This window comes from Triticum aestivum, chromosome 7B (genome assembly GCF_018294505.1).
Source record: "Triticum aestivum cultivar Chinese Spring chromosome 7B, IWGSC CS RefSeq v2.1, whole genome shotgun sequence".
Taxonomy (NCBI): Eukaryota; Viridiplantae; Streptophyta; class Magnoliopsida; order Poales; family Poaceae; genus Triticum; species Triticum aestivum.
This window is the reverse complement of record NC_057813.1, coordinates 386,929,781-386,955,210: the sequence shown is the minus strand read 5'-3', so window position 1 is coordinate 386,955,210 and position 25,430 is coordinate 386,929,781. Positions and strand designations below refer to the sequence as shown.

General features: G+C 46.4%; 1 pseudogene; it reads right to left on the bottom strand.

Annotated features, from left to right (window-relative positions):
- Positions 1-1,872: 1,872 nt before the first annotated feature.
- LOC123157982 (protein RETARDED ROOT GROWTH, mitochondrial-like) lies at positions 1,873-3,675 on the bottom strand (annotated as a pseudogene).
- Positions 3,676-25,430: the final 21,755 nt, after the last annotated feature.

Below are 25,430 nucleotides of genomic sequence, written 5' to 3'. Positions count from 1 at the left end.
TCAGAAATTATTTAAATTAACAGAAATGAATTATGACATCAGCAGAGTGTCAGCATGACATCAGCAGGTCAACAGACCCGCTAACTAGTCAAACTGGCCAATTGGTCCCACTTGTCATTGGCAGTGGGCTAACAACAATTCATTTTAATTTAAATAGAATAATTAGTGATTGGACCCCACTAGTCAGTGACTCATTAGTTTAGCTAATTATGTTTATTTAGGAAAATGATTTAATTAGGTTAAAAAGGCGGGGGGTGTCAGTGGCACTGAGTGCACAGTCAGCAAAGTTGACCGGGTCAACTGGTCAACAGGAGGCCAGGGGCCCCACTGGGAGTGACCCAGGGGTGGCCCCAGGTGTGCCACGTCGATGGTGGCCGGCGGCTAAACGCCGGCGACCGAAAATACGGCAGAGGCGCTCGGGATCTCGCCGGAATCCACGTACAGGGGGCCATTTGGCACGTCCGAACGAGTGAGCAACGCCGCATCCAACGCGGGTGGCCACGCGAGCTGTGATGGCCGGAGCCGCCGCCGGCGACACGGACGGCGGAGACCCGAAGCACGGCGAACTCGCGCGCGATGAAACGGAGGCCAAAGTGGGTGGCGCGCTACTCCTACGGCGACTACTCGAAGCCACGAACGCGTTGGTGAGCTCGGCGGACCGGGACGAGCCCTACCGTGATGGCTACGAGCTTGATAGCGGAGTCAGGGTGCGGCAGTGGCGACGCATCGTTCACAGCTTGCTGCGGCACGTAAACGGAGCTAGGACGGGGAGAGGAAAGGGGTGGAGCTCACCGAGTGGCTCACACGATGGCCTGTGGTGGTTTAGGAGCTGTAGAGACGTCGTCAAAGCCGAGGATGAGCGGCGGCGACCGGAGATGTGGACGAAGGCGAACGGAGGCAGCGGGGCTCCACATCTCCACCTGGTGGCACCAGGAGAGGTTGCCGACCGCGGCGAGGCCCGTGGACAAGGCCAGCTGGCACGGGGCCGCCGGTGGCCGTGGCAACGACGGAGGACGGCAGCAAGGGCACTCGGGCCGCGGATCTGGAGGAGAGGAGGGGCGGAGCGAGCGATGGCGAGGGAGGGAGAGTTGATAGGGATTGAGGGAAGGCCGAGGGGGAGGAGAGGTGGATCTTTATCCACCCGCGATGCCTGTAGCGGTGTGGTCGACGAGGTGAGTTCGGCGGCGACGGCGGGCACGCCTCGGTCACTTGAACAGAGAACGGGGGGAGGAGGAGGAGGCCGTGGTGGGCTGGGTTCCAGGCACTGTGCACTTAGGCCCAGTCCTCATCAGTAGCCTAGGCCCTTTTTTGTATTTATTTGTTTTCTGTTTATTAGTTTTCTATTTTATTTTCTATATATTTTTGTTTTATAAAATATACAAGTAGTACCTAAATTAGTGTTACAAAATACCCCAATGCCACAAAAAGTTTGGTGACAAAATAAAATAGTTTAGTAATTTATTAATTGTAAAAGGCATTTAATTAATTGCTTTTGCTACTGTTTAAGTCCTTATAGTTCATTTAAGCATTTTATAAAAGCTTGGTTTCTCCACCATAATTGCTTACGATTTATTTGACTTGCCGTATGCAATGATCAAGAGCGATTTATTTTATAAAAGCTTGGTTTCTCCACCTAAATTAGTGTTACAACCCGAACATTTTAGTTTTAATTTTTGAAAACTTTTGTTGTTTGCTTTTCTTTTGAAATTGAATTTGAATCGGTTTCAAACTAACGCGATATTAGCAACAGTAATCGAGGTGACGTGGCATTATTAGCAGAGGTTACTGTAGCTTGATTATCCGGGCGTCACATAGTCCTACCTGGCTACGATGTCAAGTTATGTCTTCTTAATTTGTTGGCAGTTACATGACTTATTTTCCATAACACTCCACAGTACATGGGGTTGGTGCGTATTGAAATTCCTTCTTTCCAGAAAATGACAGCACATACACTGCTAAATATATGGTATATAATATAGAATATGTAGGAGAGAGTGCAACACTTACATACCGGTGAAAAAGGCCATGTCTTGATAACATCTGCAAGATTAGAATTAGTTGCCCATAAGTTGAAAGAGCTTCTTACTTTTCATTGTGAAGTCCCCAGGCTTCTTCATGATACGATTGATTTCAGTAAACTCCGCAACCATATCATTGACCTATTGAAGTAGTGTCTTAGAACTTGAAACCTTGCAACAACTGTAGTTTGTTCACTTTGCTCAATCACAGTACCTGCCGTATGCAATGATCAAGAGCGATGCTTTGACCAGGAACACTTGAAATGATCCGAATTCCATCCGTGTGTAAATTTTTAAGAACTATATAATCAATACCTCCTTTCATCCAAGTTGTCTGGGATGGCTTCTCAACTACTGCATAATCTGGAAATTGTGAAATAAATGTCATCATGTGAGAATATAATACAGGTTCAGTGTTATAAAAGTGGATTAGGAGCTAGGTGCCATATGACTGGGTACCTATATACTTATGCATTGACTGCCACTCACATAACCCACCGCGCCTTGTACATTGTTGCACATATTTCACGGTAAATTTAAGAAGTATTGTGCAAACAATTAACAATGCTAGTATCCAACAGCCATATGTAGGTTCGGCCAAACACAAATTAAATTCAGAGAAATTCTCTTGATCATCAATGGTCTTTATCAAATATCAGCAATCATTATCATAAAAAAATGGATTGATCATGCACATACATGGAAATGAAAGAAGAAAGATAGGTACAAATCAATGAGGAAAACTACACTATTTAGTAGATTACACAACAATAGGCCAGCTCGTGAATAGCATGGACATACCCGTCTTTCCTCATCTTGAGAAGCCATCCCAAAAGCATGATTCCTGATTATATACATTGAAGAGCACAGCAGAACCATGTTGGTAGAAAACCACATAGCGACAGCAAAATATGTCATTCTTCACTCGAATGCCCTACAAAAATGTGAAATAAATGAGGTTACATGATGTACATACAACATGTTCAACAAACGATCAAACATAAATATATTTGTTGGCCCTCAAAATATGTGGTGCTACACTGAAATCACTTACCATGATCTCTGGGGGGAATTCAGAGTAGCAGCGCAATGTAGTTTAGCAACCAGGTGGATGGATTTACCAAGTCGCTCCCATGTTGTAAAAGATTGGATAAAGAAAATCAAACAAAGGTCATTTTTCATTCCTCATCACCAAATCACCGTGGCCTCCCATAACAATGTTAGATGAGAGATTGAAAAAACACAGTAGCCCACAAGGTCTTTCTTACAGAACTATCCTCAAACACCAAGCGTACAACCACCTACGCATTCTAACTCACCTGATGGAAAGGAAGTAGGCCTTGACGGGGATGTGGAGGACTAAGCCTTCTTCCTCCTCTTCCTCCTGTCGAGCCGCGGGGACCGGAGCTGCCTCTGCTGCCGCGCAGATCTAGGCCCAGTAGAGCGAACTCCCAAGACCAGAGTCGCGGGCATCATTGGGGGCGGTTGCAGCGACCACCACCGCCGAGGCCTTGTGCGGAACTTCTCTAATTCCTCTGCTGTAAAAATATATGCAGATGATCGATCTGTCGAGGGCGGTGGCTGGGCGGCGGGGAGAGGCGCGCGTCAAAGGCGGCGGAGAGAGGGACCGAGAGTGCGACGGTCGCTGGGCTCGCATGGGTTGATAGGGCTGGGCGGAGGGGACTGCGAGGCAGCGCTTAGGATGGAATTGTTCTGTAAATTAGGGACGTGGATCTGCGGGACGCGGTGCACTAGGACGGTTGGCAGATGATGGCGTCTGCCCGGCAGAACATTAGATCTGAATCGTTGATTTGGGTGACAAACCATTGACGTTATATAGACAGTAGGATCTGTTTAGGTTGATTTGATCGGACAGTCCTGATTATCCCATGTATAATTTGTTGTGTGGTTTTAGGAGAATTCATGTTTGCTCTTTTAATAGTAGTATAGATTACTGACAAAAGGGGGAGAAGTGAGTTTGATAGTCTTCAAGCGGGTTCATATGGACGCTTGCTTTATATTTTGCCTAGTGTTTACAACTCTTGCTTTTGATACACTTTGTTCTTTGAGTTGTAACACTTAAACTCGATGGTCGTCTGCTAGTTATTTGCTCTTTCATGTGCGATGATAACTTCCGCACTTAGATCATTCCGCACTTAGATCATTCTGCTGACGTCCATTTTTCATTATGCATGTCATTCTCTTAGTCATATCATTTCATGCATGATGAATTATCTTCATAAGTTGAAGAGGATCTCCACAAGTACAACCTGCCATGTGCATTTGCATTCCAAAAGAAAATTACTTATATGCACATCTTCAGGGGGAGCCCTTGCCACTTATGAAGACAATACCCTATCCTTTACAATTTCACATACTTCATTCCCGTTGAAAACTTCAACCAGTTTGTCATCAATCACCAAAAAGGGGGAGATTGTAAGTGCATCTAGTGCCACCCCTAGTTGGTTTTGGAGTATTGACGACAAAGTTGGTTGAGGGACTAATGCGTTTGTGAGAATTGCAGGATAACGCAGGTAGTGTCCCTCATTGATTTGGTTTACCTACCGGAGATGACCCCTAAAAATGTATGAAGACATTGACGACAATGGTGGTATGTGAAGATATTCACATTGAAGACTATGACATGAGAAGACAATGGGTGAAGACTATGGAGCGCGAAGACTGTGTTGTTTCGTTGTTTCCTTTTCTTCTTTGTTGAGTCATAGGAACCACCGTACTGTTAAGTGGGGTCCAAGTGAACAAAGTCAGATTGACTGAAGTGATGCTCAACCCAAATCCTATGTCTTCGAGCGAAGACAATGAGAGCAAATCTTATCCAGAGCTGGATGAGTCAGCTTTGCTTGTAGCCCAAGTAAAGTTGTCGTGTGTGTTTGAAATCTGACCATTGGAACACGTGTTAGTTCCTTAGTGACCCAGGGTCATTTCGGACATATCAGGTCGGGTTGCCTTGTGGCTATAAATAGCCCACCCCCTACACCATAAATTGGTGGCTGCTCAGAGTTAGTTTACGACTTTTGTCATTTGAGAGCAACCCACCTCGAAGCCTTTGAGAGAGAGAAATCCTTGCGAGGACAAAGCCCAAACACCCAGAGCCGAAGAGTGTTAGGCATCACTGAAGTCTTTCTGTCTGTGTGACCTGAAGACTTATTACACTTGTCAGGACCCCGACTCAATGCCACATCGATCTAGCATGTAACACCTCATATCACTTTGCAGCCTCACGCACGGTATTCCCACGGGTGTCGCCTTACCTTTGTCCGGGACCGTTTGCGTCTTTTGGCACACGTATATGATAGTGTCGCTAGCATCCATATGATAAGGAGCCCGGGCTGACATGGCTAGTCGTAAACCCAAAGTGGCACAAACTTACATGGACAGGCATCCATGACCCAACATCGAACGTGTCGGTCATCAGCGAGTGAATCCAGGCTGTAGCACTAGGCTAGCAGGACTCCGGTGAACCGGGCTGTAGCGGGCTAACAGGACTCCGGTATTCATCGCGTGACATTTCCCCGAAGGGACAGACACAGGAACGAAGAAGGACACATGCCGGCCAGCCTAAGTGTTCCGGAGCAGTAGCAAGCTACCATGGCTCAGTGGAAACACTAGGAGACATTTCCCGGTAAGAGAGGCTACTAAGGATAAACAACTAGATAGTCAGATCCCACACATACCAAGCATTTCAATAACATACACACAATATGCTCGATATGTGCAAATACAACATGGCATCACAACATGACTCTACAACTCAAGTATTTATCATTAGGCTCCGAGGAGCGAGATATTACAAACATGGGTCTCATGACCCAACAATCAGAGCATACAAGTCAAAGCACAAGCGGAAGCTTAACATGTCTGAGTACAGACATCTATAAATGAAAAAGGCTGAGAAGCCTGACTATCTACCAGATCCTGCCGAGGGCACAAGATCGTAGCTGAGGTAACAAGCTAAACGTCGAAGTCCACGCGGAACTACTAGCGAGACTGAAGTCTCTCTGCAAAAACATAAATTAAGCAACGTGAGTACAAATGTACCCAGCAAGACTTACATCAGAACTAACTACATATGCATCATTATCAACAAAGGGGATGGTGGAGTTTGACTGCAGCAAGCCAGCTTTGACTCTGTGGCTATACTAAACTACGACTGCAATGTAACTCTTTTGAGGTGGCGCACACGAGTCCACATATTCACCATATCAATACACCACTATGGATCCGCTCCCGTCTCCCTACGAGAACGCCATCCATAGCACTCACGCTTATCTTGCGTATTTTAAAGTATCCACTTTCACTTGTCTATGAACTGATATAAGCAACCCAGAAGTCCTTTTCCGCGGACACGGCTATTCGAATAGATGATGTTAACCCTGCAGGGGTGTACTTCTTCACACACGCTCTCACCACTTACCGCCGTTTACACGACATGTACTCGGCAACCTTCAAGCGGAAGCCCAACGTGGGTGTCGGCCACGGCCTGCCTAAACACTCAAGTCTCTAGTCCAGGTTTATCGCCTATTCGGGTTCCATCCATGAGGAGATCCGGCCGGAGTTTCGCTCACAGCCCCAAACGATGTGAACAGGGTTCCCGAGACACCAAACGGGCGCCCGGTACACCGTGCCACGTGCCTACCGCATCACAGCCCACCCCTCCGGTCAGCGCTGCCCACGGCCTCCAGCATACTACAAACACCAGAAACTACTTGCAACTCCTGGACAGAGGACAAGGGTGATCAAGAAGCCGAGAGGGTCCATTGGTTTCGGGCCCAATGCGTGGTAGTAGCTGAATCATGGATCACAAACACAGAACTCAGTTCCTGAGGACGGCTGCAATGAGACAACCCACCATGTACTCCTACATGGCCTCTCACCGCTACCTTTACCAAATCGTGTTCACACACTTAGCTCACACACAGTAGGACATATTCACACACCTCTGATTCATTCCCGATGAATCAGACCTGATACAACTCTAAGCAGTAGCAGGCATGACAAACAAGCAAGAATGAGTAGGCACAACAGGGCTCAAACAACTCCTACTCATGCTAGTGGGTTTCATCTATTTACTGTGGAATGACAGGTCATGCAGAGGATAAAGGGGTTCAGCTACCGCAGCAAGTAATAGATGAATCGTTGTTGTCCTAATGCAGTAAAAGAGAGCAGGAGCGAGAGAGTAGGATTGTATCGGAATGAACAAGGGTGTTTTGCTTGCCTGGCACTTCTGAAGATAACATTGAGTCTTCATCAGTGTCAACGATCACAACGTCGGAACATCGTCTACCGGAGGGAACAGATACCGGCAACAAAGAAGAAATACAATCAATGCAATGCACAATATGATGCATGCTCATGACATGGCAATATGAATGTGTTTGAGCTAATGCAACTAGCAACAGATTAAATGAAGTTGGTTTGAATACAAGATTCAAATTCAAACTCCATATGTGATTATTTAAATGCCCTTTATTTGTTTTGTCCAAACAGAGGACAAACATTGTTCAAACATGCATGAAAAGGGTACAGATGGATTCCTTGAATTTTTCTGATAATTTTTCATATATAATTTATTTAATTTGGAGTTACGGTTGAATTTCTATGAATTTAAGAAGTTTATACAATTTTCTGAAATTTCTTGAATTATAATAATTCCAGTAATTCATTATTGCGTCAGCCTGACGTCGGCATGACGTCAGCAGGTCAACAGGGCTGGTCCGGGTCAAACCTGACCAGTGGGGCCCACTGGTCAGTGACTCAGGTGACTAACAGAGTTAATTAACTCTAACTAATCAAATTAATAGTCACGGGGCCCACTGTCAGTGTCAGCAGGGGGGTAATTAGTTTAACTAATTCGATTAGTGCTAATCCTAACTAGCTAACAGGGCTGGGCCCCACCTGTCATGGACACAGGGGGGTCCCGCCGTGGTCAAAGTGGGTCAAACCCACCGGCGGCTTGACGCCGGCGAGGCCAGCCGCGGTGGCGAGCCTCGGGTTTTGCCCACAGGGCTCGGTTTGGCGCGTGGAGCACAGCTTCGGGATGCGGACGCTCGTCCGCATCCAACTGTGGCGGTGGCGCGACCGAGGAGTGGCCGGAGTGGTGCCGGCGACGAGCTCGGCGGCGGCCGAAGCTCGGGTGCAAGTGGGGATGGGGCTGCGGTGCGCAAACGAGCGCGGCGAGGTACCACGGAGGCTCTAAGCGATGCGGGGAGCGCGTTGGGCGGATGCCCGGGACCAAATGGTCACCGGAGCATCACCGGCGACGAGTGCGGGCGGCGGCGCGTGCGGTTGGATGTGGTGCGGCAGCTACGGCCTGCAAAAGAGGGAGCGGAGAGGGGGAGCAGGAGCAGGAGCTCACGGCGATGACGACGGAACACTCGGCGAGGTCGGGGACGGTCCGGAGCCGACGAATTTGACGGTGATGGCCGGCGGGTCCGAGGTAGAAGACGAGCCCGGTGAGGTCGTTCGGGGCTTCTGGAGGGGCGTGGCTCGGTGAGGTGGGTCGAGGACGGAGTGACGGAGCTTGTGGGCTAGTCGGGGAAGCGAGGGAGGCCCGGTGGCCGTGGTGGCAGTGGACGGCGGCGACGAGCGCGCTCGGGCGCGAGAGGGGGAGAGCAGAGAAGGGAGAAGGGGTCGGGAGAGAGTGAGAGGGAGGAGCGAGGGGGCTGCGTGGCTTCACCCGAAGAGGCCAGGGCGAAGCGGCAAGCAGGAGGTGGCCGGGGCGGCGTCGGCGCTCGCCACGCCTCGCCTCTGTCCTTCTGGCGAGGGAGGAAGACGACAGGGGGGAAAGCGGCGGTGGGCTGGGCCGTGCTGGGCCGGTTGGTGGCGCCAGGTAAGTGGCTGGGCTGCTGGTGGGCTACCAGGTAAGTCTTCTGCTCTTTTTTAATTTTTCTGTTCTGTTTTATTTTTATTTAATCTTTTGCCACTGTTTTGAATTTAAAATAATTCAAACAATGCCAAAAGCTCCTCTGAATATTTTTATTTTGCTAGATGGACTTTTCCAAAAGCTCATAAAATATTTCAGGGGTATTTGAAATTATATTCTAGTTATATGAATATAATTCAAATGCAAATAGCTAATGATTTAAATTCAAAGTCCCAAAAATAAATCCTTAAAAATGTTCAATATTTTTGGTTTGGATCAAAACCCTTGCCAAAAATATTAAACATCTCAGAAGAGCATTTTCGAACAATGAATGAGATTTTAGGGTTTTTGCCCTTCTTTTATTTAGGGTTTTGAGGCTTCTAAATTCCTCAGTTCAAGTTTCAAAAATTTAAACATGATGCACAGATGGAAGCAAGCATAGGTCAGGCCAGAACTAGGGATGTGACAACTCACCCCCACTAAACAATAATCTCGACCCGAGATTCAAGTGTAGGGTAAGACGAAGGGGGAACGCAACCTAACACAATCTTCATGATCCAGGTTGCCCTTCATAAGAGCATTGATTCGATCACCATCATTATCTTGATGTCTTGCTCCGAGAACTCCAACCAACATGGCAACGAGAGGAGAAGGGAACTCTAGAAGGATCAATCTTCTCGAAGGTCGAACAACTCAGGATTAACTCTCGAATTGAGACATAGCAACATCTCTCGAGCTGAGAGACGAAGCACACCTCTAGAGAGATGGAGTGGAACAGATGACGAGGGTTCACTAGGTAGACAACAATTCCACACTTAAAAAGGTGGTAAACGATTGTCACGTAGCGAGGAGTTGAGTTGCCATGATACCACAACGAGGCATCTTAGGGATGGAGACTTGTGGATATATCCCCTTAAGTGGCAAAAAGAATTACCTTTGATTCAGAGATCATTGAAACTCTTTAAACCAGCCTAAGGCAATTCTCGAGCGATCGTTTGGAGGGGGTCGGTAGAATGGCATACTCGGACTTGGATGATGTGGATTACCTTGTTGAAGACAACGTAATGGATGAATTTGCTTACCACCGGAAATGGAAGAGACCCGTGGTAGAATGGCACATTGGCGGTGCAAGCTGGGAACAAAATGCAAATGCTGGGAATGATTCTGGTAACTGGGGAAGAACCCAACAATAGGGAGTGAATTCACTGTTTGAAAGTTATAGCATAATCGAGGGAACTGAGAGCTATCCCAGTTAGTGTCGATGATAACACCTAGCGCTTGTGCGTGCTCTCAAGAACTTGAGCATTTCCATAATCATCAAGATTTTACCAATATCCGTGTCAAGGATCCTGGCAACACAACTTGCTACCATGATGAATGATGATGGATGATGCAGATGCAAAGGAAGATAACACTTTCTCAGATTTCACCCTTGGCGAGGCCAAGGAAACAAAATCTGGATGATCGACCGAGAGACATTTAGCACTCCGCTTCTAATGTTCTCCTTGATGTGCTAGCGTAATCCATAGATAATTATGGTTTGATATCTAGAACATCAAGTAAAAGGTCGGACTTCGGGAGCACAAGAATCCATAAGGAGTAACTACGGAGGTAATCCTGCGAAATCCTTATGGGGAGGTGGCCAACTTCCTCAATCAAGATACTACAATAATGGGTCTTCTGGCTGGGTGTGTTGGCCACGACATCCACCTTACCGGTTATCGAGGGGCCAATATTATAGTTCTTGGGGAATGTTCCAACCATCATATCTGCCTGAGATTCGGATCTGGTTGGTGTCAGGATATTCCAGACTCGTCGAGTCTAGGAAGAAAAATGAAAGTTTGCAACACAAATCGACGAGATGACGTTGCGAGATTCTTGGGAAATGAACTACGATAGCAAGCTCTAAGACATGAGTTGGTACTGCTACACACGTGTGAACACGATGTCCTAGACAAGCATGACCACGTGGTAGTCTTACAATAAAACACTACCGAGTTCTGGTTGGGTACCATCACCGTGGATAACGAAGTCCTTGCATAAGTCATATGATTAGCTCTTATGAGGGAACTTCCTCTCCTTGAACAAATCAATCAGTGGCTTGGTGTGATCGGGACACATATGGAATGAAGGTTGCAAGTCTCCAGACCACAGAATACTTCGCACGTATGCATGACTGATTTGGGATGATTCCAAAGGAAACAACATTGACTTTCTCGAGTCCACGTCGGCAACTTGCATCCAATGCACATGAACTAGAGGAAGTCACTTCTTACATCCGAACAAATACTTCATGAGCTAGCATGAAGAAAATGCTTCAAAAGTTTCCAACACTAACTTGTTGTCCAACAAGATCATGGAGGAGATAAGGATGTTGTCAATGGGCTCAACAACAATTCATCTGGGTTTCCTTTTAAAAGGAATTCCATAGTTAAGTGAACAAGTGATAGCATTGGTCAGACCCAAAAGATATAATGATGTATGCTCGAGGGATCAACCACGAGTAAGACAACATTACGAATATCTTTGGTACTAATTTGATTTGACGATAGCCCACACTCAAATCAAAGGATTGATAAGACAATAGGTCCAGCAACTGATCACAGGGACCAATCGATGAAGATATCATCTTTCTTCAACACACACTACACAAGAATATCCCTTTGGAACGAACAAAGTTAGGCAAGCTTTTATCTTCCAACTCTCCAAGTTGTTGTCTAGTTTAACCAACTAGCTCAGGGGTATCCAACACGGATTCTTGGAGAAAGGGTGGTTTACAGGATAAACCAACTTGATCACGAGCTCAACATAACAGTCAGGTGACAACCTGGTGATACCTTCGAGAAGATATTCGAAAAATCACAAACCACCGATATGTTACTAAGCTCGAGAACAATCTTGCTTTTTGAGGCAAGACGATATGATCAATAGAGCGAAGATTTGAAATAATCCTAACTCATCGATCGAAGAGTGCACCGAGAACAAGGACTAGGTAGCACAATCAGTCTTAGAATGATGATTCCATAACCAACACGCTAAGAATGAAAGTTTTGTCCTTTAACTACCAAGCAATAGCATTGCTAGGAGTGTTGATTTCACACATCACGATTCACTTGTCGGCGTTCCGGTTGCAACAACACGGGGACCGAGAAATGAATAACGATGGTGAGAAGTATCACTACATCAAGAATCCATAAGAGAAGGTGCAACCCTCATGACATTCCTGACATAAAGTAGGTAATACTTCAGGGTAGAACAGAACAAAAGCTAGGTTAGCATTTTGATCTGTGAGATACAACTACTTTGACCCAATCCTGGATATGGACGAGGTACTGGAGTTTGTTTCTCCTAGTCATTCTGGAATAGAATGGCTTGACGGACCACAAGAGTAATAGGCATCGATGAGCGGATGCAAGCATACTCTTGATTATCAATTGATAGATGGAGGTCAGAAAACAATTAAGGAGGGACAACTCAAGGAACATATAATTTTCTGAGTTGTGGATGCATAGATTAGTATGTCGAACCAAGTTCAACATGTTTCTTTCGGATAACCCATGCAGAAAAGTAGGACTGGCAGAGTCACAATATATAATGGAGAACTCATCAAGAGCATTCTGGTTGTGATCTTTTGGTTCAGAAGAACTCCTGCCAAGAATGGTTCATGGTAATTGGAAGAAGGATGTACCACGAACCTCGAGGACTATCGCAAAGGTTACTAATAACCTAAAGGAACTAGCAAACACTATCAACATGAAGTAAGTAGAGTGAATCTCGGGTTCAAAACCCAGGAGTAGAATACCTACTACTAAGTGGCATCACGGGATGCTTTCGAGGATAAAGGCCAGAATCATCACACTGAGACACAAATCATGGCTAAATTACTAGATGATCCCCTAAGACACCTAGGGTCATAATACCAGCTCCAACATATATGTCAAGGCAATAAAGTACCTCAACTCACCGATTAGTGTGGTTAATCTGGCCCAAAGGAACATCGAAACGGGAGGAAGGAATTTGCAAATTGCTTCAGACTATTTAGAAACCTGGAATGACTCGGACAGCATAACGGCTGTAAATGCCCAAAAAGTTTGGAGACATACTACAAAATGGTGGCATAACCACTCAGAAACACAATATCAAGGTTTCGAGATCAACAATTAACATACGGAAGTAGTAGGAACTGAACTGAGACTTAAATCCAACAATCTTATAAGTCTACGGATTAGTAACATGTCATCCTGATAGATAGATGAGAAGACCTAGTTCCTTAACCCCGTAGGAAAGATAAGATGACTCAGATCAGAAGGGCATAAGGTATAAGGAGTAAAAGAGCCTTACGTTCCATCCCACAATCAATTCCCTTATATAACTAAAGAATTTCTAGACTCAACTTCGACCAGTTTGGCTTGGTAATCCTACAGGCAGTCAAGCTCTGATACCAACGCTGTCAGGACCCCGACTCAATGCCACATCGATCTAGCATGTAACACCTCATATCACTTTGCGGCCTCACGCACGGTATTCCCATGGGTGTCGCCTTACCTTTGTCCGGGACCGTTTGCGCCTTTTGGCACACGTATATGATAGTGTCGCTAGCATCCATATGATAAGGAGCCCGGGCTGACATGGCTAGTCGTAAACCCAAAGTGGCACAAACTTACAGGGACAGGCATCCATGACCCAGCATCGAACGTGTCGGTCATCAGCGAGTGAATCCAGGCTGTAGCACTGGGCTAGCAGGACTCCGGTGAACCGGGCTGTAGCGGGCTAACAGGACTCCGGTATTCATCGCGTGACATTTCCCCGAAGGGACAGACACAGGAACGAAGAAGGACACATGCCGGCCAGCCTAAGTGTTCCGGAGCAGTAGCAAGCTACCATGGCTCAGTGGAAACACTAGGAGACATTTCCCGGTAAGAGAGGCTACTAAGGATAAACAACTAGATAGTCAGATCCCACACATACCAAGCATTTCAATAACATACACACAATATGCTCGATATGCGCAAATACAACATGGCATCACAACATGACTCTACAACTCAAGTATTCATTAGGCTCCGAGGAGCGGGATATTACAAACAGGGGTCTCATGACCCAACATTCAGAGCATACAAATCAAAACACAAGCGGAAGCTATCATGTCTGAGTACAGACATCTATAAATGAAAAAGGCTTGAAAGCCTGACTATCCACCAAATCCTGCCGAGGGCACAAGATCGTAGCTGAGGTAACAAGCTAAACGTCGAAGTCCACGTGGAACTACTAGTGAGACTGAAGTCTCTCTGCAAAAACATAAATTAAGCAACGTGAGTACAAATGTACCCAGCAAGACTTACATCAGATCTAACTACATATGCATCATTATCAACAAAGGGGGTGGTGGAGTTTGACTGCAGCAAGCCAGCTTTGACTCTGTGGCTATACTAAACTACGACTGCAATGTAACTCTTTTGAGGTGGCGCACACGAGTCCACATATTCACCATATCAATACACCACTATGGATCCGCTCCCGTCTCCCTACGAGAACGCCATCCATAGCACTCACGCTTATCTTGCGTATTTTAAAGTATCCACTTTCACTTGTCTATGAACTGATATAAGCAACCCAGAAGTCCTTTTCCGCGGACACGGCTATTCGAATAGATGATGTTAACCCTGCAGGGGTGTACTTCTTCACACACGCTCTCACCACTTACCGCCGTTTACACGACATGTACTCGGCAACCTTCAAGCGGAAGCCCAACGTGGGTGTCGGCCACGGCCTGCCTAAACACTCAAGTCTCTAGTCCAGGTTTATCGCCTATTCAGGTTCCATCCATGAGGAGATCCGGCTGGAGTTTCGCTCACAGCCCCAAACGATGTGAACAGGGTTCCCGAGACACCAAACGGGCGCCCGGTACACCGTGCCACGTGCCTACCGCATCACAGCCCACCCCTCCGGTCAGCGCTGCCCACGGCCTCCAGCATACTACAAACACCAGAAACTACTTGCAACTCCTGGACAGAGGACAAGGGTGATCAAGAAGCCGAGAGGGTCCATTGGTTTCGGGCCCAATGCGTGGTAGTAGCTGAATCATGGATCACAAACACAGAACTCAGTTCCTGAGGACGGCTGCAATGAGACAACCCACCATGTACTCCTACATGGCCTCTCACCGCTACCTTTACCAAATCGTGTTCACACACTTAGCTCACACACAGTAGGACATGTTCACACACCTCTGATTCATTCCCGATGAATCAGACCTGACACAACTCTAAGCAGTAGCAGGCATGACAAACAAGCAAGAATGAGTAGGCACAACAGGGCTCAAACAACTCCTACTCATGCTAGTGGGTTTCATCTATTTACTGTGGAATGACAGGTCATGCAGAGGATAAAGGGGTTCAGCTACCGCAGCAAGTAACAGATGAATCGTTGTTGTCCTAATGCAGTAAAAGAGAGCAGGAGCGAGAGAGTAGGATTGTATCGGAATGAACAAGGGTGTTTTGCTTGCCTGGGACTTCTGAAGATAACATTGAGTCTTCATCAGTGTCAACGATCACAACGTCGGAACATCGTCTACCGGGAGGGAACAGATACCGGCAACAAAGAAGAAATACAATCAATGCAATGCACAATATGATGCATGCTCATGACATGGCAATATGAATGTGTTTGAGCTAATGCAACTAGCAACAGATTAAATGAAGTTGGTTTGAATACAAGATTCAAATTCAAACTCCATATGTGATTATTTAAATGCCCTTTATTTGTTTTGTCCAAAACAGAGGACAAACATTGTTCAAACATGCATGAAAAGGGTACAGATGGATTCCTTGAATTTTTCTGATAATTTTTCATATATAATTTATTTAATTTGGAGTTACGGTTGAATTTCTATGAATTTTAGAAGTTTATACAATTTTCTGAAATTTCCTAAATTATAATAATTCCAGTAATTCATTATTGCGTCAGCCTGACGTCGGCATGACGTCAGCAGGTCAACAGGGCTGGTCCGGGTCAAACCTGACCAGTGGGGCCCACTGGTCAGTGACTCAGGTGACTAACAGAGTTAATTAACTCTAACTAATCAAATTAATAGTCACGGGGCCCACTGTCAGTGTCAGCAGGGGGGTAATTAGTTTAACTAATTCGATTAGTGCTAATCCTAACTAGCTAATAGGGCTGGGCCCCACCTGTCATGGACACAGGGGGGGTCCCGCCGTGGTCAAAGTGGGTCAAACCCACCGGCGGCTTGACGCCGGCAAGGCCAGCCGCGGTGGCGAGCCTCGGGTTTTGCCCACAGGGCTCGGTTTGGCGCGCGGAGCACAGCTTCGGGATGCGGACGCTCGTCCGCATCCAACTGTGGTGGTGGCGCGGCCGAGGAGTGGCCGGAGTGGTGCCGGCGACGAGCTCGGCGGCGGCCGAAGCTCGGGTGCAAGTGGGGATGGGGCTGCAGTGAGCAAACGAGCGCGGCGAGGTACCACGGAGGCTCTACGCGATGCGGGGAGCGCGTTGGGCGCATGCCCGGGACCAAATGGTCACCGGAGCATCACCGGCGACGAGTGCGGGCGGCGGCGCGTGCGGTTGGATGTGGTGCGGCAGCTACGGCGTGCGAAAGAAGGAGCGGAGAGGGGGAGCAGGAGCAGGAGCTCACGGCGATGACGACAGAACGCTCGGCGAGGTCGGGGACGGTCCGGAGCCGACGAATTTGACGGTGATGGCCGGCAGGTCCGAGGTAGAAGACGAGCCCGGTGAGGTCGTTCGGGGCTTCTAGAGGGGCGTGGCTCGGTGAGGTGGGTCGAGGACGGAGTGACGGAGCTTGTGGGCTAGTCGGGGAAGCGAGGGAGGCCCGGTGGCCGTGGTGGCAGTGGACGGTGGCGACGAGCGCGCTCGGGTGCGAGAGGGGGAGAGCAGAGAAGGGAGAAGGGGTCGGGAGAGAGTGAGAGGGAGGAGCGAGGGGCCTGCGTGGCTTCACCCGAAGAGGCCAGGGCGAAGCGGCAAGCAGGAGGTGGCCGGGGCGGCGTCGGCGCTCGCCATGCCTCGCCTCTGTCCTTCTGGCGAGGGAGGAAGACGACAGGGGGGAAAGCGGCGGTGGGCTGGGCCGTGCTGGGCCGGTTGGTGGCGCCAGGTAAGTGGCTGGGCTGCTGGTGGGCTACCAGGTAAGTCTTCTGCTCTTTTTTAATTTTTCTGTTCTGTTTTATTTTTATTTAATCTTTTGCCATTGTTTTGAATTTAAAATAATTCAAACAATGCCAAAAGCTCCTCTGAATATTTTTATTTTGCTAGATCGACTTTTCCAAAAGCTCATAAAATATTTCAGGGGTATTTGAAATTATATTCTAGTTATATGAATATAATTCAAATGCAAATAGCTAATGATTTAAATTCAAAGTCCCAAAAATAAATCCTTAAAAATGTTCAATATTTTTGGTTTGGATCAAAACCCTTGCCAAAAATATTAAACATCTCAGAAGAGCATTTTGGAACAATGAATGAGATTTTAGGGTTTTTGCCCTTCTTTTATTTAGGGTTTTGAGGCTTCTAAATTCCTCAGTTCAAGTTTCAAGAATTAAAACATGATGCACAGATGGAAGCAAGCATAGGTCAGGCCAGAACTAGGGATGTGACAACACTTGAGGACTGTGTATCCTCCAGCCGGTTAGGCGTCGCGTTCTGAGCATCCAAGAGTCATTGTGGATCGCCGGTGAACGAAGTCTGTGAAGGTTCGGAAGTCTACCTTGAAGACTTAACAGAGTGATTGGGCGAGGACTGTGTGTCCTTAGCTCAAGGGGAATAAGGTGAAGATGCGGTCTTCTGAGTTGAATCTCAGCCTCCCTAACTAGATGTACAGTTGTCACAGCAACTGGAACTGGTCCAACAAATCATGTGTCTTCAACAAGTGACTGGTTCTATCCTCTAACTCCCCTTACCTTAAGTTTGTCTTCGTGAAGTCATTGCTTGTTTGTCATATCTGTGTGACTTCATTGCTTGACTGTTATTGTTGATTGGCCTCATACTATCTTCCATCCTGATCCTTACTACCAAGCTGCTATTAGTCTTTGTACTTTCACATTATTGCATACCTGACTATGGCTTGCTTGTTGTAGTTTATCTTCCGCTGCATATCAATTAGGTCATTTCTATTGTTTGTCTTCAACTTCCACGTTTTGAAGACTTTGATAAAAATCGCCTATTCACCCCCCCTGTAGTCGATAACTAGCACTTTCAGTTATCAATGACATCAAATGTCCATAGTCAGGAAACCATGACTATCTGTTGATCAACGAGCTAGTCAACTAGAGGCTCACTAGGGACATATTGTGGTCTATGTATTCACACGTGTATTACGATTTCCGGATAATACAATTATAGCATGAATAAAAGACAATTATCATGAACAAGGAAATATAATAATAATACTTTTATTATTGCCTCTAGGGCATATTTCCAACAGTCTTCCACTTGCACTAGAGTCAATAATCTAGTTACATTGTGATGAATCGAACACCCATAGAGTTCTGGTGTTGATCATGTTTTGCTCGCGGAAGAGGTTTAGTCAACGGATCTACGACATTCAGATTCGTATGTACTTTGCAAATATCTATGTCTCCATCTTGAACATTTTCACGGATGGAGTTGAAACGACGCTTGATGTGCCTGGTCTTCTTGTGAAACCTGGGCTCCTTGGCAAGGGCAATAGCTCCAGTGTTGTCACAGAAGAGAGTGATTGGCCCCGACGCATTGGATATGACTCCTAGGTCGGTGATGAACTCCTTCATCCATATTGCTTCATGCGCTGCCTCCGAGGCTTCCATGTACTCCGCTTCACATGTAGATCCCGCCACGACGCTCTGCTTGCAACTGCACCAGCTTACTGCTCCACGATTCAACATATACACGTATCCGGTTTGTGACTTAGAGTCATCCAGATCTGTGTCGAAACTAGCATCGACGTAACCCTTTACGACGAGCTCTTCGTCACCTCCATAAACGAGAGACATGTCCTTTGTCCTTTTCAGGTACTTCAGGATATTCTTGACCGCTGTCCAGTGTTCTTTGCCGGGATTACTTTGGTACCTTCCTACCAAACTTACGGCAAGGTTTACATCTGGTCTGGTACACAGCATGGCATACATAATAGATCCTATGGCTGAGGCATAGGGGATGACACTCATCTCTTCTTTATCTTCTGTCGTGGTCGGGCACTGAGCCGAGCTCAATATCACACCTTGCAACACAGGCAAGAACCCTTTCTTAGACTGATCCATATTGAACTTCTTCAATATCTTATCAAGGTATGTGCTTTGTGAAAGACCTATGAGGCGTCTTGATCTATCCCTATAGATCTTGATGCCTAATATGTAAGCAACTTCTCCAATGTCCTTCATTGAAAAACACTTATTCATGTAGGCCTTAATGCTGTCCAAAAGTTCTATATCATTTCCCATCAAAAGTATGTCATCTACATATAATATGAGAATGCTACAGAGCTCCCACTCACTTTCTTGTAAACGCAGGCTTCTCCATAAGTCTGCATAAACCCAAACGCTTTGATCATCTCATCAAAGCGAATGTTCCAACTCCGAGATGCTTGCACCAGCCCATAAATGGATCGCTGGAGCTTGCATACCTTGTTAGCATTCTTAGGATCGACAAAACCCTCCGGTTGCATCATATACAGTTCTTCCTTAAGATAGCCATTAAGGAATGCCGTTTTGACGTCCATCTGCCATATCTCATAATCATAGTATGCGGCAATTGCTAACATGATTCAGACGGACTTCAGCTTCACTACGGGAGAGAAAGTCTCATTGTAGTCAAACCCTTGAACTTGTCGATAACCCTTAGCGACAAGTCGAGCTTTATAGAAGGTAATATTACCATCCGCGTCTGTCTTCTTCTTAAAGATCCATTTGTTTTCTATCGCTCGCCGATCATCGGGCAAGTCTGTCAAAGTCCATACTTTGTTTTCATACATGGATTCTATCTCGGATTGCATGGCTTCAAGCCATTTGTTGGAATCTGGGCCCGCCATCACTTCTTCATAGTTCGAAGGTTCACCGTTGTCTAACAACATGATTTCCAGGACAGGGTTGCCATACCACTCTGGTGTGGAACGTGTCCTTGTGGACCTACGAAGTTTAGTAGCAACTTGATCTGAAGTACCTTGATCATCATCATTAATTTCCTCTCCAGTCAGTGTAGGCACCATAGGAACATTTTCCTGAGCTGCACTACTTTCCGGTTCAAGAGGTAGTACTTCATCGAGTTCTACTTTCCTCCCACTTCCTCCTTTCAAGAGAAACTCTTTTTCCAGAAAGGATCTGTTCTTGGCAACAAAGATCTTGCCTTTGGATCTAAGGTAGAAGGTATACACAATGGTTTCCTTAGGGTATCCTATGAAGACGCATTTTTCCGACTTGGGTTCGAGCTTTTCAGGTTGAAGTTTCTTGACATAAGCATCGCATCCCCAAACTTTTAGAAATGACAGCTTAGGTTTCTTCCTAAACCATAATTCATACGGTGTCGTCTCAATGGATTTAGACGGAGCCCTATTTAAAGTGAATGTAGCTGTCTCTAGAGCGTATCCTCAAAATGATAGCGGTAAATCGGTAAGAGACATCATAGATCGCACCATATCCAATAGAGTGTGATTACGACGTTCGGACACACCGTTACGCTGAGGTGTTCCAGGCGGCGTGAGTTGTGAAACGATTCCACATTTTCTTAAGTGTGTACCAAATTCGTGACTTAAATATTCTCCTCCACGATCTGATCGTAAGAATTTTATTTTTTGGTCACGTCAATTCTCTACTTCATTCTGAAATTCCTTGAACTTTTCAAAGGTCTCAGAATTGTGTTTCATCAAGTAGACATACCCATATCTACTTAAGTCATCAGTGAAAGTGAGAACATAACGATATCCTCCGCGAGCCTCAACGCTCATTGGACCACACACATCAGTATGTATGATTTCCAATAAGTTGGTTGCTCACTCCATTGTTCCGGAGAACGGAGTCTTGGTCATTTTGCCCATGAGGCATGGTTCGCATGTGTCAAATGATTCATAATCGAGAGACTCTAAAAGTCCATCAGCATGGAGCTTCTTCATGCGCTTGACACCAATGTGACCAAGGCGGCAGTGCCACAAGTATGTGCGACTATCGTTATCAACTTTACATCCTTTGGTATTCACATTATGAATATGTGCAACATTACGTTCGAGATTCATTAAGAATAAACCATTGACCATCGGGGCATGACCATAAAACATATCTCTCATATAAATAGAACAACCATTATTCTCGGATTTAAATGAGTAGCCATCTCGTATTAAACGAGATCCAGATCCAATGTTCATGCTCAAACTTGGCACTAAATAACAATTATTGAGGTTTAAAACTAATCTCGTGGGTAAATGTAGAGGCCGCGTACCGACGGCGATCACATCGACCTTGGAACCATTCCCGACGCGCATCGCCACCTCGTCCTTCGCTAGTCTCCGCTTATTCCACAGCTCCTGCTGTGAGATACAAATATGAGCAACGGCACCGGTATCAAATACCCAGGAGTTACTACGAGTACTGGTAAGGTACACATCAATTACATGTATATCACATATACCTTTAGTGTTGCCGGCCTTCTTGTCCGCTAAGTATTTGGGACAGTTCCGCTTCTAGTGACCCTTCCCTTTGCAATAAAAGCACTCAGTCTCAGGCTTGGGTCCATTCTTTGACTTCTTCCCGGTAACTGGCTTACCGGGTGCGGCAACATCCTTGCCGTCCTTCTTGAAGTTCTTCTTACCCTTGCCCTTCTTGAACTTGATGGTTTTATTGACCATCAACACTTGATGTTCTTTCTTGATTTCTACCTCTGCCGACTTCAGCATTGAAAATACTTCAGGAATAGTTTTCACCATCCCCTGCATATTGTAGTTCATCACAAAGCTCTTGTAGCTCGGTGGGAGCGACTGAAGGATTCTGTCAATGACCGCCTCGTCCGGGAGGTTAATGTCCAGCTGGGACAGGCGGTTGTGCAACCCAGACATTTTGAGTATGTGCTCACTGACAGAACTATTTTCCTCCATCTTACAACTATAGAACTTGTCGGAGACTTCATATCTCTCGACCCGGGCGTGAGCTTGGAAAACCATTTTCAGCTCCTCGAACATCTCATATGCTCCGTGTTGCTCAAAACGCTTTTGGAGCCCCGGTTCTAAGCTGTAAAACATGCCGCACTAAACGAGGGAGTAATCATCAGCACGTGACTGCCAAGCATTCATAACGTCTTGGTTCTCTGGGATGGGTGCTTCACCTAGCGGTCCTTCTAGGACATATGCTTTCTTGGCAGCTATGAGGATGATCCTCAGGTTCCGGACCCAATCCGTATAGTTGCTACCATCATCTTTCAGCTTGGTTTTCTCTAGGAACGCGTTGAAGTTCATGTTGACATGAGTGTTGGCCATTTGATCTACAAAACATTTTTTGCAAAGATTTTAGACTAAGTTCATGATAATTAAGTTCATCTAATCAAATTATTTAATGAACTCCCACTCAGATTTGACATCCCTCTAGTCATGTAAGTGTTACATGATCCGAGTCGACTAGGCCGTGTTTGATCATCACGTGAGACGGACTAGTCATCATCGGTGAACATCTCCATGTTAATCGTATCTACCATACGACTCATGTTCGACCTTTCGGTCTCTGTGTTCCGAGGCCATGTCTGTACATGCTAGGCTCGTCAAGTTAACCTAAGTGTTTTTGCATGTGTAAAACTGTCTTACACCCGTTGTATGTGAACATAGGAATCTATCACACCCGATCATCACGTGGTGCTTCGAAACGACGAACTTTAGCGATGACGCACAGTTAGGGGGAACACTTTCTTGAAATTATTATGAGGGATCATCTTATTTACTACCGTCGTTCTAAGTAAACAAGATGCATAAACATAATAAACATCGCATGCAATTAAATAGTAGTGACATGATATGGCCAATATCATATAGCTCCTTTGATCTACATCTTCGGGGCTCCATGATCATCTTCGTCACCGGCATGACACCATGATCTCCATCATCGTGTCTCCATGAAGTTGCTCGCCAACTATTACTTCTACTACTATGGCTAACGATTTAGCAATAAAGTAAAGTAATTACATGGCATTAAATCATTGACACATAGGTCATACAATAATTAAGACAACTCCTATGGCTCCTGCCGGTTGTCATACTCATCGACATGCAAGTCGTGATTCCTATTACAAGAACATGATCTCATACATCACAATATAGCATTCATCATTCATCACAACTTTTGGCCATATCACATCACAAAGCAATTGCTGCAAAAACAAGTTAGACGTCCTCTAATTGTTGTTGCATCTTTTACGTGGCTGCAATAGGGTTCTAGCAAGAATGTTTTCTTACCTACGAATAACCACAACGTGATTTGTCAACTTCTATATACCCTTCATAAGGACCCTTGTCATCGAATCCGCTCCAACTAAAGTGGGAGAGACAGACACCCGCTAGCCACCTTATGCAACTAGTGCATGTCAGTCGGTGGAACCTGTCTCACGTAAGCGTACGTGTAAGGTCGGCCTGGGCCGCTTCATCCCACAATACCGCTGAAGCAAAATAAGACTAGTGTTCTACTCGTGCAATAGATTTGTGTTCTACTCGTGCAATAGAGAACTACGCATAGACCTAGCTCATGATGCCACTATGGGGAACGTTGCATAAAATAAAAAAATTCCTACGTTCACCAAGATCAATCTATGAGTTCATCTAGCAACGAGAGAGAGGAGTGCATCTACATACCCTTGTAGATCGCGAGCGGAAGCGTTCAAGAGAACGGGGTTGAGGGAGTCGTACTCGTCGTGATCCAAATCACCGGAGATCCTAGCACCGAACGGACGGCACCTCCGTGTTCAACACACGTACGGTCAGCGTGACGTCTCCTCCTTCTTGATCCAGCAAGGGGGAAGGAGAGGTTGATGAAGATCCAGCAGCACGACGGCGTGGTGGTGGATGCAGCAGGATTCCGGCAGGGCTTCGCCAAGCGCTTGCGGGAGGGAGAGGTGTAGCAAGGGGGGAGGGAGGCGCCAGGTGTCAGGGTGCGGCTGCCCTCCCAGCCCCCCTCTTTATATAGGGACCCCAGGGGGCGCCGGCCCTAGGAAATGGGATCTCCTAGGGGCGGCGGCGGCCAAGGGGGGAAACTTGCCCCCCAAGGCAAGTGGAGGCGCCCCCTCCCCTAGGGTTCCCAACCCTAGGCGCAGAGGGGGGCCAGGGGGCGCACCAGCCCACCAGGGGCTGGTTCCCCTCCAACTTCAGCCCATGGGGACCTCCGGGATGGGTGGCCCCACCCGGTGGACCCCCGGGACCCTTCCGATGGTCCCGGTACAATACCGGTGACCCCCGAAACTTTCCCGATGGCTAAAACTCGACTTCCCATATATAATTCTTTACCTCCGGACCATTCCGGAACTCCTTGTGACGTCCGGGATCTAATCCGGGACTCCAAACAACTTTTGGTTTGCTGCATGCTAATATCTTTACAACCCTAGCGTCACCGAACCTTAAGTGTGTAGACCCTACGGGTTCGGGAGACACGCAGACATGACCGAGACTGCTCTCTGGTCAATAACCAACAGCGGGATCTGGATACCCATGTTGGCTCCCACATGCTCCTTGATGATCTCATCGGATGAACCACGATGTCGAGGATTCAAGCAACCCCGTATACAATTCCCTCTGTCAATCGGTATGTTACTTGCCCGAGATTCGATCGTCGGTATCCCAATACCTCGTTCAATCTCGTTACCAGCAAGTCACTTTACTCGTACTGTAATGCATGATCCCATGACCATACACTTGGTCACTTTGAGCTCATTATGATGATGCATTACCGAGTGGGCCCAGAGATACCTCTCCGTCATACGGAGTGACAAATCCCAGTCTCGATCCGTGTCAACCAAACAGACACTTTCGGAGATACCTGTAGTGCACCTTTATAGTCACCCAGTTACGTTGTGACGTTTGGTACACCCAAAGCACTCCTACGGTATCCGGGAGTTACATGATCTCATGGTCTAAGGAAAGGATACTTGACATTGGAAAAGCTCTAGCAAACGAACTACACGATCTTGTGCTATGCTTAGGATTGGGTCTTGTCCATCACATCATTCTCCTAATGATGTGATCCCGTTATCAATGACATCAAATGTCCATAGTCAGGAAACCATGACTATCTGTTGATCAACGAGCTAGTCAACTAGAGGTTCACTAGGGACATATTGTGGTCTATGTATTCACACGTGTATTACGATTTCCGGATAATACAATTATAGCATGAATAAAAGACAATTATCATTTTTGAGTTAAAGATAATCCCAAAAATTGTTTAAATCTTTCAAAAATCATAGAAAATAATTCGTAACTCGGATGAAAAAGTTTTATACATGAAAGTTGCTCAGAACGACGAGACGAATCCAAATACGCTCTCCGTTCATCTATCACATGCCCCTAGCAT